The following is a 21,099-nucleotide window of genomic DNA, read 5'->3' on the forward strand; positions in this document are numbered from 1 at the left end:
CCCTGTCACTTTCTCATCTGGGTCCCCGTCTAGCCAAGGGTTGTCTGGGGAGTCCTGAGTCACTTCTGAAGAACGGACTGGGGAAAACTTGGACTGGGGTGAGTGCTTTACATCTGATGATGGGTCGGGAGGGGAAATATCTATGCAAAGAGTGTCATCATGTACCAGTGATAATAGTAGTACTATTAATGTAAGGTGTAGGCCAAAGAGCCTTTGGTCCAATTCTAGGTCCACAGCGACATCAGGAGTTTCGTCTGGGGATTTAGGTAATGTCGCTCATATTGTGCCTATTGCCCGGGGAACCCACTATGTACCTCCAGTGTCGGCAAGAGTTGCCAGGAATCGCCAAAAGTTGTTACTTTATTTTCACCATCCATGGGAGGGAGAAATTGAGTTCGAAATGGTTCCACTGATGAGGATAGGGGATATAGTTCTGATGATGAGGAAGGATCAGATGAGGAGAATTGGGATACTGATAGTTCCATAGAAAATTGGGATCGTGAAGTATCAGATGAAAATTGGTATAATGAGACAGCAGAAAAGATAGCTTACATCTCCAGCAGATGCCTGAAGGAAGTGTATGGGCATGATCCTCTCAGTCCACTAGCATCCAGGCCAGAGTTATGGGCTGATTGTGGGTGTCCAGTATGTCACCTAGAGTGTTACAGCATTGCTGCTCTAAACCCAGTGGACCATGCTGTGCGCAGGCCACCTTAAGAGGGTAGAGTAGTACCAGTAATGGATACTCCATCAGGGAGTAATCCTGGTTGTTATACATCATCTTAAGTTAGGATGTATCTGTTATTATGTCATGATGAAAAGATATGTATTGTTATGTTTTGCAGTGCTACCTGAAGGAAGGTTCTGCAAATTTAGATCCCAGCCGGAACGTTGGGTTCCACCAGGGGGAGAATGTAGCCATGTATAAAATTAGTGTACATATCTCTTTCTCATGCTGGCAGTAAACCTGGTAAGTATGCAGGATTGCCAGCAACAATCATGGAGGTTTGCCCTCAAACCGTGGTGAGGTGTCATATGTCCCAAAGGAAGTGACAACATGCTTTATGTCCACCCTTAGTGACACAGAGCGTGTCTGTCCTCTGGGGGTGATATAAGACACAGCACTGCCTAAAGTTAGTGGTTCAGTCCTCTTGGTGTTCTGACTCTGTTCAGTGAGAGGCACGTGGAGGTCTGCAACAGTGTTGCAGTGGCTGATGCAAGGGCTGTGACTCTGTGCAGCTAGAAGCAGACAGACAAGCTGGTGAATCTCCTTGAGAGGAGAGGTGGAGAGAAACTCTATTAGAGGAGAAGGAACCTTCCTAATGGAGTGCAGCAGAGAGATGAGCATCTGAGCTGCTAGCTGTGAGGGGCAGCTGGCCCATACCACCATGCCAATAAAGATGTCCTTGATAAAAGATACCCTCATGTATGAGTCTGGAATTACTCTGCAGAGGAAGGCAACACCGAGGAGTTCTTCATCAGAACCATCCCCATGCGGACGCAGGGATCCTGATGAGGTGGAGGCGCTGCACTGGATATAGGTAGGACTCGCACACACTACCTCAGCTACTTGTCTGGATTGACAATCCCCAAACACCATCATGTGGGAGACTCAGGAGTCCTGTTGCCAACAGGTGCACCACCAGACACGACCATGTAATGGGGGCTGGTTAGACCACAGGGGCCAATATGAGATTGGGGGGGTCAGGCCATACAGAATACCCATTACACATGGATAAAAAAAAGAGACAAATATTCCACAAACACAGAACTTGACACTTTTCAATATAAAAACGTGTCCTTCTACTGCCTTTCAAAGTCCTTCAATTCTTACATATAGCCACTTGCCATGTTGGTTCAATACTGGATATTTGAACCAATGCGTTTCAGACAGTTTGAAGGCATTGCTTCCTTTGCACAGGAGAAGTAAAATAATAGGCCCGTTCTATAGTGGTGGGGCGTGCTACGTTGTGCGTGCGCACGGCAGTTATAGATGGCTGAGGTTAGTCAGCCCTTCTATACAAGGGCCGCGCGCACGCACGGCAGGGAGCGGGGAGCCGACAGACAGCGTGGAAGACGGGGAAAATCATCTTTTTGTTGAATGTATGTATATGTGTGTGTGTGTGTGTATAAATGTATGCATGTATATGTGTGTGTGTGTGTGTGTGTATGTGTGTACTGTATGTATTTGTGTGTGTATTTTTACCATTGTTTTTTTTAATAAATTACACATACACACAAACACACATAAACACACAAACACACAGTACCTTCACAGCTCACAGCATACACACAACAGGCGTTACCAACAGGCGTGATTTGTTTTACTTATCCAAACAATTTAAAGCGGCACTACTAACAACTTGGCATTCTTATGACCCATTAATATGAATAGATTAGTGTTTTTCAACAGGGGTTCCTAGGAACCCTTGGGTTCCCCGGGCATCCGTAAAGGGTTCCCTGCAATTTTTAAGTCATTCGAAAATTGTACCAAATACTGAAGAATTTACAATGCATCTGATCTTCGACGCGCTATTAGAGAGGGTTGGGGTTCCTTACAATACATCTGATCTCAGACACGCTATTAGAGAGGGTTGGGGTTCCTTACAATACATCTGATCTCAGACACGCTATTAGAGAGGGTTGGGGTTCCTTACAATACATCTAATCTCAGACGCGCTATTAGAGAGGGTTGGGGTTCCTTACAAGGCATCTGATCTCAGACGCGCTATTAGAGAGGGTTGGGGTTCCTTACAATGCCTCTGATCTCAGACGCACTATTAGAGAGGGTTTGGGGTTCCTCGGAATTTCACAATATAATTATAGGGTTCCTTAACTAAAATAGGGTTAAGAAACACTGGAATAGATCATAAGATACCTTACAGCATAGCACCAGTCAGTAAATGTAGGCCTACATTTAAGAGAGACTTAACTTATTTTCCTTTTAAAGTACTCCCTATTTTTTTTGTGTGAAAGGGTTAATTTATAACACTTTATAAAGTAGTGTCATTCTGTACCCACTCATACTATACGCATCAATCAATGCTATTAGCAGAAAGAAACAGAATACAACCTTTAAACAATGTTGTAGCCCAGGGATCATATATCTGACTATTTCTGTTACAAGACAACCCCTTTGTTATTTCTGATTGTTCACATTTCTCCTTCTCTTAAATCTCTACGTATTGATGCCATCATATGACAAAAGCTGCAGAAGAACTGAGCATTCCTGACTGACGTGCCCTGCATACTTGGCCATAGTACGTAACAGCACCGTTTATTTTTTGTCACACTGCTAAATCTGAAGGAAAGTAGCTGGGCACGATGCAAACATTTAAAATTTTAGAAAAAAAGTTATTATTAGAGACTGAAACAAATAGTAAGAATCAACTTCACTTTTTTCTGTATAAAAACACATTTTTAAAACAAAATTGTCGGTGAAGGTGAATGTTATGCCTACCGTATGCATGTTAGTAGAACATGAGATTGTAACATTGATTTCACCATATTAGTAAACCTTTGCCATTTGTTTCATTTTATAGCCTATGTTATGACAAAAAGGCACAGAGAATCAGGTATGTGATAAGCCAACAATATGCATCTTTTCAAGGGCAGGTCCACGTGTACAAGAACATTAACAACTTACAGTAGGGGGTTAATCATTTAAGTGAGACAGTACTAAGCAGGCACTACCACACAGAAAGGGCAACGTGCCAAGTGTGTTAAAAGAATGAGATGTGTGTACCTTTATAGTTAGAAACAGTTGGTTGTTGGTAAGTACATTAACCAATGGGCCAAAGACTTATCAGCAACATTACAAAAGCATTAATTATAATACATCATCTATCACCTTTAAAATATCTGTGCAAAACTGCATATAAAAATACTCCTTAGGCTGCGGCTCCACTGCCTGTGCTGCACGCGCGCCTGCGGGGCTGGTGGCGCGTGCAGCCGAATTCCCCGGTCTGCAGAGAACTGCAGGGGGAAACACGAAGGGGGGGGGGGGGAGTGACAGGGGCGCGACCATGACGTCACCCGGCAGGTTTGCCCTCATTGGCTGAACCGCCGGGGGTGTGTGGCCTAGCGCTCCGTTGCTAGGTCTCATCACAATTTTAATGTGAGTCTGAAAAACGCCACCCCTCGCAGCGGGCCGGCCCCATTGAGGGGTGGCTCTTGTCCCCGCAGCGCCCGCCACAGCGAGCGCTGCAGTAGCCAGTGGAGACCAAGCCCTTAGTGGAGTACACCAAGTCACAACTTAATCATATCTTCTCAGACCTTTATCCATAAAAAAAAATATGGCATCCTGCATTTTTACATACTTCTTCTGTATTGGTAAATCACACCATGCAAACACATAAGCACAATTGAATATATATCACCACAAAATAAGCTGTACGATTGTCTGTATATAGCATATAACATGAAGAAAAGCAGGGTTATTAATTGTCCATGGTTATTGAATGGCGCTACTTCCTATATACTGGTAATGCCCCTTTGGGATTACTATTTTCACTTAAAAGGTTAAAGGCCTTAAAGGGTTAACACTATGTGCTTAGCAAGTGTAACGCCCCTCTCCCATCCCATGGTACAGGGTTACTAATGGTTACTAGGAAACTAGCCACACCCACCTTCTAGAAGGTGTCTAGCCTGTCACCTATTACAGGATGACTTTGCAGAATCCAAACCACTCCCATTGTGGGCATGGTGCCTTGTGATGTCACTAGTAGGTATATATAGTGAAGCTAGAAGATTCTAGACAGGTCCCTGGAGTAGTCACAAAGGAGGGATCTCACTGTACATACAGTAAGTCCTGTGTATGTGTAGAGCTATATGTTTATGGATGTCTGGTCACCTTTATTATTTTCTAGTTAGGGAATGTGCCCATCTTAGTCATATTTGCCTGCACTGGCAGAGGCGGATACATGGTACTTCGGGGGGAATCCTTTTAAATAAAGGGTTCAGGAGCACCGCGGGATGGCCCATTATGACCAGTTCTAAATGTCAGCCCCTTTTGATGTCTTGGGATAAGGAGGTTTCTCCTCAGAGGAATGGGATATGTATCTCTGACAATGGAAGTATCTCTACACCGAGTCCTGGTAGGAAGGAGGCAAAGCCAAACTCAGGGACAGCGAACACTGCGCAGATCAAGTGCTAAGGGTACCAAGTCCAGAACCTCCTTATGATAGTGGTCAGAGCTGTCTGGGGAAGAATTACAGGTGCAATTGTATTATTTACCACTTGTTATTTCTTAAAGGAAGATGTCCTCGCATGTGAAGTATATTCAATGGAACGAATAAAGCTCTTGTTTGTATCAATAAAGTTTCTGGCACCATCATTAGCATATCCCATCATACACACCCCGCCAGCCCGGATGCTAGCACACTGAGAAGGTAATTAGAGACGATGAGCACCGTTGTATATAAGACACCTTCGATGTAGCACTCTTTTTGAGCCAGGTAAATAGGGGTTACATGCATTACTTTTTTAGATTGTCCTGCTGTAGTTTGTAGAGCGTTCTTTGTATTGTCCACTTTCTATAATAAGTGCAATCACTTCTATTCTGTCAGCTTGGGATTTATGGCCAAAATCCAAACATCTCTGTTGCTGGTTGGGATATACGGTACTATCTCTTCCTATATATGCGATGGTCTCCTTGTAGATGCTCTCTTTGTGTCTTCCACTGGTGATTGCGACTTATACAGTGTTCATAACTGATGTGTGTCCGTTTTGGTATTTTACTAGTGTTATTATTTTAAAAAAACAGCATGAATTCTCAGTCAAAGGCACTTTGTTCTATCTAAATTTTTGAAACCCTTACATTACTGTGGAGATTATAAATGTCTCTTGCTTTCAAGGAAAGATCTGCAACAGGAGGATTAGCTGAGTGGTAATGTTACTGTCTTTGAAGCAGGAGAACCCAGTGTGTCAGTTCTCCTTATGATCTTCAAATAGTCACTTTATCTCGCTGTGCCACAAGCACCAATATTAGATGTTATGCTCTAGAGGGCAGGGACTCGTTGTGTCTGCAAAATTCTTTGTATAGTCAGTGCTGTAAAATACATTATTATTATTATTATTATTTCTAACAGAGGTAGGATTGGGTAATCTTTAAGTCCTGGTTCTACAAGTCTCCATTTTCCATAAAAATTGATACAAGGCTATTGAAAAGCCCAATGCTCTGGGTAACAGAACAAGAGGGCCTTATTAAGAAGATGTGAAGCATTGCTCTGAAATATCCAAGCCCAATTCAAGAGATATTCCTGAGATAGGTGAAGGTGGCTTCCCAGTATATTGAAAAGATGCCTAGCAGTGGATGAAGATCTCATGATAACATGGCGTCAGGCTGCTGGGATAGTGGGATAACTAAAAGAATGGGTCATGTCAGGAGCTGTACATAACAATAGGAGCAGAGGTTCTACCACACAAGATGTTTTAATCCTCCTTGGGGAGCGCATTAAAATACTCTCAGTCATCATCGCGGTATAAATGAGTGACTGATGGCTGTCAAATAAAGAATCTCAATGAACCTGGGTTGAAAAAGCAGGGATTAAGACCATTTCTCTTTGACCTCTTCATACTTGTTTAGCATCATTTCCAAAACGTGTTACAAAACAGTACACATTTTGCTGGTGTCCAACACCAAATGCTACTCTTCAGACTGACACGGAAGGTCATTTCTGTAGCTCCTGTTTTTCAGCAATAGTCACACAGACCTCAAATATAACACTTCAAATAGAACCATGTTTCACACAGGCTTAGTGCGCTGTACCTGCTGAAAGTCTGAAACTGATTCCTGTAATGAAATATTTGATGTGTCTAAAAACGGAATCTCCATTAAAATAATACTTGATGTTCATTCCAATTACTACTGGACTTGTGAAGTGTTGGGCACAGGGCTCAAAATAGAGGAGAGGATTTCCATGTGAAATTCCTCGGTGTCTTGGCAACAGGTAGAATACGACTAATAGCCTGTTTTAAAAAATAAATATACATAGTTAAGCAACATACGAAATGATGCATATATATATATTTTTTATTAATACAAACTGTTGGACTAATGCAGAAATATATATTCTGTTTGCTTTTCTATTTTAGGTGAATTAACATTTATTCCTTTATTGAAGCCTGAATGCTGTAAAACTTGCAGTATACTGGTACATAAAGCCGGCATCTGATTCTTGTTGTCTAGGAGATTTCCATGCCTTTATTTAGGGCTTTTTTTGTACAAGACTTAAAAAGATACTACACTAAAAAAATAATAATAACAAAAATCCATATAATTCTCACATGTAGTTAATTCAATCAACACCTTCAGCCTTTTAAATAATATACTGCATGAAGTCATTCTGTTTACTCACAAATAACCTGGTCATACGTAGAGATGTGTGAACCTGTCCTTGTCACCTCTTCCCGAAAGTTCTTTAAATAAATGTCCAAATGTTGGAGTGAAGACTATTTGTTGATTTGTAGATATAAAAATGGGCACTTTCCAATTCATTTATGCAAATACTGTATTTGTGAAATTTGACAAAATTCACAATATTTTGCCCCACATTCTCCAATGTTTGACAGTATATTTCCCAGATAATTTGCCAATTTTTTCCAACCATTTTCAGATTTGTGAAAATTGGTTTCATGGTGCTTTCTAAGTAAGACATTTTTATTTGGAGATTTCTGGCAAAGTTTCATATGTGTGACAATTTGTCCCCAGTCATGTATGTCTAAAATTAGCCAAATTCATCAAATTCTGACCCTTCATTGAACCCCATAACTGTCTAGATCCTAGAACACAAATATAATTTTAAGGATCTGGGGAAAACATCAAGTACATTCTCATGGAATAACTTGAGCTTCAATACCCCAGAGTGTATTTGAGGCCTCTGAGTTGCTGTGGCCCGAGGCCTTTGCTTACATTGCTTCTTCGCTAGGACTATCTATGTGTCATAGCTCTGATTTTCTTTTTTTAAACTTATATTTTTATTACGTTTTTCAAATATAAATGGGAAGGGGTTCAGATCCGTATTGAGCAATGAAATTGGCCTGTAGCTGCCGCAACAGAAAGGGTCCTTACCCTCTTTAGGGATCACCACTATATTAACTTTCGTCATTTGTGGGAGGATTTGTTTTCCGTTAAGAAAATCATTAAGAAAATCATTAAATAAGTCCAATAAACATGGTCCTAGAATTCCTATAAAAAAATTTATAGTACAGATTTGAAAAGCCATGTGGGCCAGGCGCCTTTGATGGCTAGAATGAGATGACCGCACTTACTAGCTCTTTCTGGGTTATTTGTGCGATTAAAATGTTATGATCTTCCTCTGTCAGTTTTGGGAGGTTGCAATCTCCAAAATAGTCCTCAATCTGGGTTGGGTCCGGGACTTTAGCATTTGGGGTTGAGTTGTCTAGGTCATAGAGTTCCGCGTAGAATTTAGCAAATTCCTCTGCTATCTTAGACGGGGTTGTCATGGTAGAGAAGGTCTTTTAACACATTTATTTTTAAGGGATCAGTCACAAGGCAAAACAAGGCAGTGAAATAAATTGAGGTTTATTTGGATAAGACCTCGGAAACACACAGAAATACAAAATACAGAGAATATACACACTTACTGGGATCTGGGGGTTGAGATCTAGCCCTTTCTTAGTTGCAGGGCTCCTCCTTCAGCAAAAGGCGTTACCCTGTCTGCTCCGGTTGGTCCCAGTCTGCTGGCTGAGCCTCTCCATGCTTCTGTGTATGAACAGCCCATTCACTCAGAAGCACATTTGAGAAGCCTACCAGCAGCTGCTTGTCTTCTTAAAATCTCCAACAGAAAAGAGAATGATCTGCTACACTGCTGTCCCTTATATAGGGATTGCTGCCTATCTAATACACTGAGGGTGCTGGCAGCCAATTAGTGCATGGATTGTGGTTGTGCATTCAATGATAGAAGGGGAAAATTCAAAACTTGGCAATGGAAATCGTGCCTATGAGTTTGACATCCAGCAACCGTTTTCCTGTCCAACCCCATACTCCTGCTGTTCCTGGCTCTGCTGGGTCTAGGTGAAACAAAGGCTTTTTACTCCAGATGTCCTGTTCACAGCTCTTCCCCCTCACCATGTGCAACAAACCTGCATTTCTTTTGCTATGCTAATCTACCTGTGGCTGTCTTTTGTCACCAAACTGTTTTTTCCTCACAGGGGAAATACACAAGGCATTGTAGTTTTAAAACACAGCAACACTGAAACTTGATCCCTAGAGCTAGCACTCTACAATTTGGACCTAAAACATTGGGTCTTTGAACTGGGCCCTAAAACCTGTTCTAGGATACCAGCCCCTACACCCAATACAGTAATATTTGATCCCTAGAACTGACACTCTAAAACTGGGATCTGTGAGTGGGGGTTCTAAAACCTGCATTAGCATACAGGCCTCCTAGACCCAGTTCTAATACCTTGCTGGCATGCAATACAGGTTAACCATGCTTGACCTTCAAAATCCCCCCTTTTCCTCATGTTCCAGAAGTCTCTGCCCTGCAGATATTTCTCATAAGGGGTCACCCATACAAGGCAACCCACTTATAAGCTTGCACAGACAGCTACGGGACCGTGAGTCAAAGGGAATACAACATAGAATGCCCTAACTGGCCCATTGGGCTTATATAGTTAACCCCACACACACGGTTCCTAGCTTATAACCCTATAGGGGACAGTGTAAGCGAACAGAATTATAGGGCAACACGGTAAGGTACAATATTAGACCCAAGAGCTAACACTTTCAGCCCTTGCCATATGGTTTCATGGGTAGCCAGTCGGGCTCCACCTTTATTAATGAATGCCGGCTACCCCCTACTGTCACACCCTGAAACAAATTAAGGTTGCAGGGAAGAAATTGAGTCTCTCTGGCTTGTAAAGTCCTCCAGCATGGTTGGACCCCTTGCCCCTTCCATAGTCCACCCCTACCATCACAGGGTTGTAAGTCACTTCTTTTTTTATTCTAATAGCGGGGACCAAAGTTCTCGACCTGTTCCCTCTAAGTTTATATAATAATAAGTTCTTGTATAGCGCTGCTAGTTTTACGTAGCGCTTTACAGAGACATTTTGCAGGCACAGGTCCCTGCCCTGTAGATCTTACAGCCTATATTTTGGTGCCTGAGGCACAGGGAGATAAAGTGACTTGCCCAAGATCACAAGGAGCCAACACCGGGAATTGAACCAGGTTCCCCTGCTCCCAAACTCAGTGCCAGTCAATGTCTTTACTCATTGCGCCTTCTCCCTGCCAGTAAACAGTCCGCCTTGTCTCCCTTATCATAATACAACTGTTTAGTCCACTTTACACTTTAGGGCCTTCTCCACCTCCTTTAATGGCAACCTCTTAAGTTCCCCTCTTGCCTGGCTTAGAATGTTATCAATTTTCCTCAACGGGTTTTGTTTATGTTAGTGTTCTAACTTTACTTTTGTTTCCGTTAGACTTTTTTGTTTTTCTATTTTTATTCTCTTTCTGTGTGATGCTATAGAGATGAGCTGTCCTCTGATCATAGCCTTATGTGCCTCCCATAGCATTGTTGTTGATTCTACAGACCCATTATTAATATGAAAACATTTTTTAAGCGAGTCTCCAATTTGTGTACTAATCTCTGGGTAATTCAATAATGAATCATTCATCATCCAATGGAATGATTGAGTCCTGGCAAATGGGGGATCAAACAAAATTGCCACGGGGGCGTGGTCTGACCACCTTATAGGCCCTATTACTGACTGTACCAGTACTTCCAAAATATTTGGGGATACAAATATATTGTTGATTCTGGAATATGAATCGTGTGGCTGCAAATAAAAAGAGTAATCCATCTATCCTTTATGCAAGCTACGCCATGCATCCAACAAACCAAATTGTTTAAGTAGCAATCTAAATTTCTTAGCCACACTATGGCTAGATACTTTTTAACCCTACTGTAGTTGCTCCCTAATATCCACCCTTAATCTCCTGCTCTCAGAGTCCCTGTGTTGCAGCTATTTCCTAATGGGGATCCTAACTATACCTGGCATCCCTAGCTTACATTCCTGCAGGGGACCGTAAAATGAGAACAGAAATACAGGACAATACAATAGGGTGCACAACAAGACCCAAGAGCTGACACTTCAGCCCTTGACATACTGGTTTCTAGAGGCAGCCAGTCGGGCTTGACATTTATTAATGCATGCTGGCACCCCCTTCCGTCACAATACCATTTATAGCTTTATGGAGAAAAAAACTATCATAATATCTGTACTCACTGTTTGGTTTGTTGGTACTCTTTATTTAACCAATTAATTCCCAGTGCAGAATGAAAAATTAGTGGACCAACTAAAAAATGATTTGCATGGTCTTTGGCAGTGTTATTATGGCACTGTGATTTTCTGGCATTTGCATTAAACTGAGACCAGTTTCTTTTTGACAATTCTGAAAGTCTCCCATCAATGCCACACAATTATAATATTTTTAGATTCTGAAGTTCACATAAATGCCGTACAATTATTCAAATGAATAGAAATACAGAAGTATATTTCAGTTGACATCTGTTCTGGGAATTCTTTACATTCACATTTGTACAGATTATACTGTGTTGAAAAGTGGGCTTTGTTGTCACGATAAGTGGTTGCATGTTTAGTCTTCATTAGAAGAAATATGTGAGGATCTCCCATACTGCTGCTAAACTTCTCACTAGTGCAGATCAGCAAAAACAATGCAAGTATGCCCTTTGATTAGTGCAGAAAAGGCCTCATTCATGGTTGCATGCACCATTTTCAGGCTCGAGGAAAGTTGTGCGAGTCCAGAAAACCTTTTTGGCTACCCATGTTTCATACCATCATTAGTGTATTCTAGTAGGTGCACGCTGCCCACCCACATGTAATAGGAGCAGGGTGCATGTGGAATCATCATGTTAAACTGGGGCAATGGTAATGCTGGATTATTTGGTAATGCTGTTCCGGTAGCCTTCCTGCTTTGAAGTCTCCTCTTCCAGAGGCTTCACTGGGCTGAAGTCCCTTCGCTTCAGCCTTCCGTGGTATTGTCCCCAGTCTGTGACCGCGACCATCGGTTCCATGCTGAAGCGCCTGCGCTGGATCTCCTGCGCTGCAGCTTCGTTGGTCCGCTGGCTGTTCCTGCTTTGGAGTCTCCTCCTTCCAGAGGCTTCATTGGGCTGTAGCCCCAACGCTAAAGCCTTCCCTGATGCCGACCCCAGCCTGTGACCCCAACTATTGCTCCTGTACTGCCTGCCTTGCACCCAGCCTGGATTTTGTTTAGTCTGATCTCTCCAACCCTGACTCGGCTACCCACGACGGCGGAATCCGCAATCCAGACGCGGCTTCAGGTCGGTGTTTCTCTATCCCCACCTCAGCCCTGCGACCCGGTCATGGTTTGTGGCGAGCACATCCGTTACAGTATGCTCAGCCCCACAAACAAGGACCCCGCTGAAATGGATCTATACCTGGCCCCACTTGAAAGACTGTTCCATGAACTGTCCCTATCCATGCACAGGAACACAAAAAAAAGGTGGATCACCGCCAGCCCAACCTCTCTGCTATTTCACAGCCCCTCTGCGCACAGAGTCTTGCTACTAAACCCCTTGGGGCACCCTTTTTGTGTTCTTGCAATCCCCAATCTAATGTTACATTCCCAGAGCCAAAATATGAACTTTCTATGCCTCCTGTTTCAAAGTCAAGTTCCCCTTTTTCTGACTCACTTGCAGTACCGGCTTTCACCATTGCTAATTCTAACGCCCTAGATTACAAGGCACATTCGGCTTTCTTGGATTTCTAAGACTCCTACTGTTGGGTTTCCTTTCTTTCGTCCCCTTGCCATGTCTGAGATTCTTTTGACTGATTCTAAGGTTCCTACTTTGGGGACAAGTTCACCTTTCACTAAAGTAGAATGGCTCCCGGCCTATGTGTTTCCGCCAGGTTCCTTTTTCTCTCCTTCCCTTGCAATGTCTGAGTTTCCTGTTACTGCATCTAAGGATCCAGTTTCTAAATCGTTTCTCTTTCTCAAAGTTCCTGTAACGCCTGTATGCCCGCAGACCTGGCCAGTCCCCAGTACTGAGGTGGGTAAGGGTATAACACGCACCCACAGCAGTGAGGGCGTGCCCGGAGTGTGGTAATGCGTTGCCGGGCCTGGTAAGAAAGGGTTAACGTATACTTGCTGAGTCCGGGGTGCCAGAGGTCGGAGAGTAATGTCTGTGTGCCAGAGTTCAAGGGTTGGAGAAAACAGCGTAGTGATGTCCGTAAGCCAGAGTTCAAGGGCAGGAGAAGGCAGAGTAGTCAAATCCAAAGCAGAGTTCAAGTTCAAACCAAGGGAATCCAAAACAGGGGCAGGGACAGGAACCAGAGCTGAAACAGACAAGGGAGCTAGGCATAGACACTGCACACACAGGAGCTACAGGAAAGCTATGCAGAGCAATGACTTTCAGGACAGAGTGGGATAATAAAGGAAGGGGAACCAATAGGGGTGAGAGGTGGAGCAGAAGCTTGAGTGAATGTTTGCAGGGATAGGTCAGAGAGAGCAGGGGAGGAGACAGGGAAATAATCCAGGGAGATAGTCTGTAAGCCCCGGGGGCGGAGATAGAGTTTGGGGGCGGCAAATAACTGGAGCGGGTGCGCGTGCCCTCTGTCACAGGGTGCGAGTGGCGTACCACCGGGGAGCCGCTCGGGAGCGGAGGCAGAAGGGAAGGAGAAGCGGAGGAGCCAGGTAAGGTACGGGCTGGGGTGATGGAAGCACGCCGAGGCATGCGGGTACCACGGAAGTTCGCGAGTGACTGGAAACACGTGCGCACAGTGCGGGAGGCACGCACGTGACCCGAACGCGCGTCAGGGTGTGCAGACCGCGCCGCGGAGGAACGGCCATGAGAGGAGGATGGGAGAGAGTGAGGACATAAGGAAGAGGGGTAGTTAGGTGTTGTGGGAGTTGGGGTGACAGGGGCACGCTTGGGGGCGTGAGTCACCCGATCCGTTACAGTATCCCCCCCTTGAGGATCGGACTCCGGGCGATCCTCCCAAGGTTTATGAGGGAACTTCCGACGGAACTACCTAAGGAGCGTTGGGACATGAATGTGGTGAGATGGTATCCAGGAACGTTCCTCCGGCCCATATCCTTTCCAATGCTCAAGGAATTGCAATCTGCCTCTAGACCAAAGAGAATCGAGTATGGAGTGGACTTCATATTCTTGTTGTCCTTGAATGATGACAGGATTGGGTCTTTGGGGGCAATCTGGAAAGTGGGCATTTTGGATCACTGGTTTAAGTAAAGACACATGAAAGACCGAGGGAATCTTCATGGTGGAAGGAAGTGCAAGACGGTATGCGACTGGGTTGATCTTCTCAATAACTTTAAAAGGACCCAAGAATCTCTGGGTCAGTTTCTGGGAAGGAGTCTTGAGCCTGATATTCTTAGAAAATAGCAAATCTCGGTCTCCAGGTTTAAATACTGGGCCCGCTTGACGTCGCCGATCAGCTTTCGTCTTTTCTCTTTGAACAGCACCTTGCAAGGTTTTTAGGATCTTTCTCCAAGAGTTTTGAAGATTGGAAATATGAGCATCCGCTGCGGGAACCCCAGAGGGGAGGGAGGAGAGGGGAAGACTGCTGGGATGGAATCCAAAATTAATGAAAAATGGCGACTCTTGCGTAGACTCGTTTCTTAATGAGTTAATGGCAAACTCAGTCCAGGGTAATAGATCCACCCAGTTGTCTTGAGATTCAGACACGAAGCATCTGAGATACTGTTCCAGAGTCTGATTCATTCTTTCCGTCTGCCCATTGGTCTGAGAGTGATAACCCGAGGAAAATAGAAGGGAAATCCCAAGTCTCTGAAAAAAAGCACGCCAAAACTTAGAAATGAATTGAGTACCTCTGTCTGAAACAATTGAAATAGGTACACCGTGTAATCTAAACATTTCCTTAGAAAAAATGTCGGCCAAAGTAGCTGAGTTAGGAAGACCCTTGAAGGGTATAAAGTGTGACTGCTTGGTAAACCTATCTACTACAACGAGGATAGTATTCATCCCTTGAGAATTGGGGAGTTCCACAATAAAGTCCATGGAGATATGTTTCCAAGGTTGTTCCGGAATGGGGAGCGGCATGAGGAGACCAGAAGGTTTGTGTCGGGTGGACTTACTCTGGACACAGACCAAGCACTAGTGAAATCAAAAATGTCCTTGTTCATTTTAGGCCATCAAAAGGTCCGTTTGATAAGGTCTGCTGTCCTCTTGAAGCCTGGATGACCGGCAGATCTCGAAGAATGTCCCCATAGAAGTATCTTATGGTAAAAACGCGGGGCTGCGTACAAGCGTCCTCTGGCACCCTAAATCTCCTGGGGATGTGTACCTGGGCTTTATTAATTTTGTCCAAGATATCAAAGTTATTGGTGGAAATTATACATTTGGTGGGAAGAATTGTCTCTGAGGCTTCGTTAGAGTTGTTCTCCATGGAGAACTGGCGAGAAAGAGCGTCGGCCTTGATATTTTTGGTGCCGGGAATATAAGAAATAGTATAATTGAATCGAGAGAAGAACAGTGCCCAACGAGCTTGACGGGATCCCAAGCGACGAGCCCCCTCAATGTACAATAAGTTTTTGTGGTCGGTGAGGATGGCTATAGATTCCTTGGTATCCTCCAGAAGATGCGTCCATTCCTGGACAGCCAATTTAATGGCCAGAAGCTAACGATTCCCGACATCGTAATTTCTCTCAGCCGAAGAGAACTTCCGAGAAAAGAATCCACAAGGATAGAGTTTTTCCTGTGGAGAAAGTACTGCACCAGCTCCCACATCAGAGGCGTCTACTTCTAACACGTAAAAGGTAGGGAAGTATCTGGATGCCGTAGGATGGGTGCAGATGTCACGTATGACCCCCTGCTAGCACGCGACCTGCATACGGGACAAGGGTTAATACCGACGCTCGCAAGCGTACCCACTCTTCACCCACTCAGGGGTCCCTCAAATGGGTTGTATCTCTCTTCAAGCCGTCCCAATATACCACCGCCACAAACAGCAGACAAGTGAGCACGTGACTTTAGATATGCAACCAGGGTTAATCCACAAAAGCTTCTCTAGCAACCCCCCTTTCTCTGCAAGGAACCAGCGAGTTAGCATTAACCCCCTACTCAATTGCATATCATAACCGTCCACTGCCACCACCTGAGGTTATGCAGACAGATGATAAAAGATCTTAGAATAAAATATCCGCCAGGGCCTCAGGTCCCTGTTTATTATAGCAAAAACTAGTATGCACTTTAACACAAAATCAGTTGTAGTAACATGTGCCTGAATTTAGCAAGTTATTCTCTCCAGCGTGCACAAAGTTCATTCAGAGCCCAAAGCATTACTTATTAAATGGTTTAATATATATAAAAATACAGTGCTTGAATTACAGAAAAGTTATTACAAAATAAACATACAATTACAATATAAGGCAGAACAGCTTCTTAAAATAAAAGGGGTAAAACAGAAAATCCTATACAGTACATTACCACATGCTATGGATTTTTCCCAGAGAGGCACTGGTTCAGAAGATGAAGTCTGCCCTGCTTTCCAAGCATGCCCCTGGTCAGATCTGCCGTTTTACAACCTGGCCCAGACTTAAGTACAATTCTTTCTTAGGGCACCTTCATGAGCCCACCCCTTCTACAAAATACCTTTAAGCTGTTCTCCCCCAACCCTGTCTGTAGATCTTGATTAATTCAATTGACACCTTGAGTGGGCCATCCACACGGACCCCCCTCCCCATGTAAATCCCTTTGAAATTCAGAGCAGTTCAAAGAAACAGTTCTGACCTGTTTCAGACTCAGCATTTTGTATTTTTCTTAAAAGTGTAGCTCATTAACCCCTTAAGCACCAGAGGGATTAAAAATACCAAATATCTCATGACATTATCATGACAGCAGATATGAAGGCTTTCTGGAGAAATTCAAAGGCTTCGATGGCTTCGGAAGACCAAGTAGTCGGATCAGCACCTTTCTTGGTCAAGGCAGTGATAGGTAGGGCAATGGTAGAGAAGTTACGGATGAATTTCCGATAGTAATTGGCGAAGCCAAGGAAGCGTTGCACGGCCTTGTGTGAATTCGGCAAGGGCCAGTCGAGTACAGACTTCAATTTTTCGGGGTCCCTAGTAAAGCCCTTGTCAGAGATAATATAGCTCAGGAAGGCTGTGGAAGCCTGATGGAACAGACATTTCTCCATTTTTGCGTAGAGGCGATTAGCATGAAGCCGTGAGAGTATCAGTTTGGTATGGTAAATGTGCTCCTCCAAGTCTTTAGAGGGGAATTGAGGATGTCATCCAAATATACGATGACAAATGTTCCCAAAACGACCCGGAAGATGTCGTTCATGAACTCTTGGAAAACAGCAGGGGCATTGCACAGGCCGAACGGCATCACTAAATACTCATAATGTCCCGAACGCGTGTTAAACGTGGTTTTCCATTCGTCCTCATTTCTTATTCGAATAAGATTATAGGCTCCTCTTAAATCGAGTTTGGAGAATATAGAAGCTCCTTGAAGACGGCCGAAGAGTTCAGAAATGAAAGGGAGAGGGTATCGTTTTTTTACTGTCATTTTGTTAAGCCCACGAAAGTTAATATAGGGTCTTAAAGAGCCATCCTTCTTCTTTACGAAGAAGAAGCCTGCCCCGGCGGGGGAGGTAGAGTTGCGAATGAACCCTTTCTCAAGATTCTCCTAGATGTAAGACGTCATCGCCTCTGTCTCAGGCACAGATAAGGGATACGACTTAGACTTAGGGAGTATGGTACCAGGAATTAAATCAATGGGACAATCGTAAGGCCAATGGGGAGGTAGTACCTCAGCCTGTACCTCATTGAAGACATCCAAGTACTCGTGATACACTGTCGGCAAAGTAGAGAGGATAGATGAGGTGGTGTTGAGGCCGGCGAGTACGGCAGCAGGAGGAGTAACTGTCTTCTCAGAGGTAGCAGCCCATTGGATGGGCAACACATTGGTCCAATCTATGCGTGGGTTGTGAAGTTGGAGCCATGGCAATCCCAGAATAACCTGGACAGTAGGAGAGTGGAAAGCATTGAAGACCATTACCTCAGTGTGACCATCCGCGGTGGTCAAGGTAAGTGGAATAGACTCCCAAATGATGAAGGCTGGTTGGAGCAGTCGACCATCGATAGCTTCCAGGCCGATGGGCGACTTTTTCTTGACCAATGGAATTTGGTTCTTGCAAGCGAAGGCGTGATCAAGAAAGTTACCACCAGACCCGGAATCGATAAAGGTATCCACTTCGATTTGAAGATCAGGACCCGCCAGAGTTACAGGGAGAAGTATCTTCTTTGGTAGTTCCTTAGGGAGAGAGGGGCAAGGAGACATAGTACCCAGTAAAAGCACCTTTACTGGGCGTTCCCATTTCCCGGTTTCAGGCGGCAGTGTTATGGAGAACCGGAATAATAGCAGAGACCTTCCTCACGACGTCGTGCTTTCTCAGCAGCCCGAAGCTGTTGGCTACCGATCTGCATCGGTTCAGGGGCATCCAACACAGGGAAGGCCGAAGGGGGTGACCTAGGAGAAACATGCAGGGATGGGAGAGAACGGGAACAGTGACGCTCATGACGTCGTTCTTGAGTGCGCTGATCCATCCGGATACTGAGGGCAATGAGTTCCTCAAGGTAGGAGGGCCGAGCATGGGATGCGAGGTCATCCTTAAGAGTTTCGGACAAACCGTGCCAGTATGCTGTGGCGAGAGCTTCGTCGTTCCACTGGGTCTCTGCAGCGATGGTGCGGAACTCCACCGCGTATCTTGCAGCTGACCTATGAGCCTGAGAGAGATGGAACAAGGGAAAAGCAGCAGTCTCCCTATGTGCTGGAGTGTCAAACACCTGTTGGAACTCACGCCGGAATGTGGGGTAATCTTGGGTTAATTCAGTGAAAACTCTTCCCACCGGAGGAAAGAACGATGCACCGCCGTGGAAAGAAGTCACTTGCAAGGCTGATATGGTGACTAGAAAATATTTATTGGAGCATCATTGTGTAGTTCTGGCGGATCCTTTGACGCGTTTCAGCCGCAGGGGCCTTGCGGCTGAAACGCGTCAGAGGATCCGCCAGAACTACACAATGATGCTCCAATAAATATTTTCTAGTCACCATATCAGCCTTGCAAGTGACTTCTTTCCACGGCGGTGCATCGTTCTTTCCTCCGGTTGGAGTAGTTTTCATTGATTCCAGTCTGCTACCGGTAGCACGCCGGGTTGCTGTGTCAGCTGATCGCCAAGACACTGCGGGTCAAAGACCACCCACCGACACGGAGGAGTTTCCTGGTGGTTTGCAGTGTGCCTGTTTGCAGCTGATTTCCTCATTCATCTGTCCGGCTTCAACTGCTTCATCAACCATGAGTTTCTCCACATTCAATACTATTAGTGCTCTACGGTGAGCCATTTGTTAGGAGAGACCATTTCCGCTCACGAGTTCCCTTTGAAGATTAGCCGTGACTCAATTACATTTGTTTATTGTACAAGCAGGACCCAGTAACCTTACTGACTTTTGGAGCGCCTGAATGGTTAACCCCTCGGTTACCCAATACACACTTGCTTGGGTTAATTCAGGTTTGTGTTCCCAGAGAGGAGAACCCCAAGCGAGTGCGTCGCCGGTGAGTAGGGCATAAATGTAGGCCACCTTTGTACGACCAGTAGGGAAGAGGGACGGGGACATCTCGAATTGCACTTCGCACTAATTGAAGAATCCTCGGCAAGCGAGGGGGTCCCCATCATACCGGTTGGGAGGTGGTATGCGTGGTCCCGGATTAGTTATAGCCACAGGGACTGGGGGTGACGGGACTGTAGGAGATTCCCGGAGTGATAAATTGGAAAGTTGTTGAGAAACAGTGGTAAGTTGGTTGCTTACAAATTGCAAATGTTCCATGGAAATACCTTGGCCCACCTCAGGGGGGTCTGCATTTGTTGGGCTCTGCATAATGTAACGCCTGTGTGCCCGCAGACCTGGCCTGTCCCCAGTACTGAGGTGGGTAAGGGTATAACACGCACCCACAGCAGTGAGGGCGTGCCCGGAGTCTAGTAATGCGTTGCCGGGCCTGGTAAGAAAGGGTTAACGTATACTTGCTGATTCCGGGGTGCCAGAGGTCGCAGAGTAATGTCCGTTTGCCAGAGTTCAAGGGTTCGAGAGAGCAGCGTAGTGATGTCCGTAAGCCAGGGTTCAAGGGCAGGAGAAGGCAGAGTAGTCAAATCCAAAGCAGAGTTCAAGTTCAAACCAAGGGAATCCAAAACAGGGGCAGGGACAGGAACCAGAGCTGAAACAGACAAGGGAGCTAGGCATAGACACTGCACACAGAGGAGCTACAGGAAAGCTATGCAGAGCAATGACTAAGAGGACAGAGTGGGGTTATAAAGGAAAGGGAACCAATAGGGGTGAGAGGTGGAGCAGAGGCTTGAGTGAATGTTTGCAGGGATAAGTCAGACAGTGCAGGGGAGGAGACCGGGAAATAATCCAGGGAGATAGCCTGTAAGCCCCGGAGGACAGAGCTAGAGTTTGGGGGTGGCAAATAACTGTAGCGGGTGCGCGCGCCCTCTGTAACTGTACTATGCGCGCGCACTGGGCGCGAGTAACGCACCGCCGGGGAGCCGCTCGGGAGCAGAGGTGGAAGGGAAGGAGAAGCGGTGGAGCCAGGTAAGGTACGGGCTGGGGTGATGGAAGCACGCAGAGGCATGCGGGTACCACGGAGGTTCGCGAGTGACCGGGAACGTGTGCACACAGTGCAGGAGGCGCGCACGTGACCCGAACGCGCGTCAGGGCGCGCAGACCGCGCCGCGGAGGAACGGCCGTCAGAGGAGGATGGGAGAGAGTGAGGACGTAAGGAAGAGGGATAGTTAGGTGTTGTGGGAATTGGGGTGACGGGGGCACGCTGGGGAGCATGAGTCGCCTGATCCGTTACAGTTCCCTGCTATGTGTGAAACACCTATCCTCAATGCTAAGCCTTTTCCCTTAAACTTCTCCACAGCTAGTTCAACTGTGGTTATCCAGAATCTCACTTCAGAGCCTAGTGTATCTCTTCCTGATTCCTGTGCAGCACCTAGGGTAACCACTGCTGCTTCTCAGACATCCATTTCAGGGGCAAACATATCCTTCACTG

Source organism: Ascaphus truei, chromosome 1 (genome assembly GCF_040206685.1).
Source record: "Ascaphus truei isolate aAscTru1 chromosome 1, aAscTru1.hap1, whole genome shotgun sequence".
NCBI classification, from domain to species: Eukaryota; Metazoa; Chordata; class Amphibia; order Anura; family Ascaphidae; genus Ascaphus; species Ascaphus truei.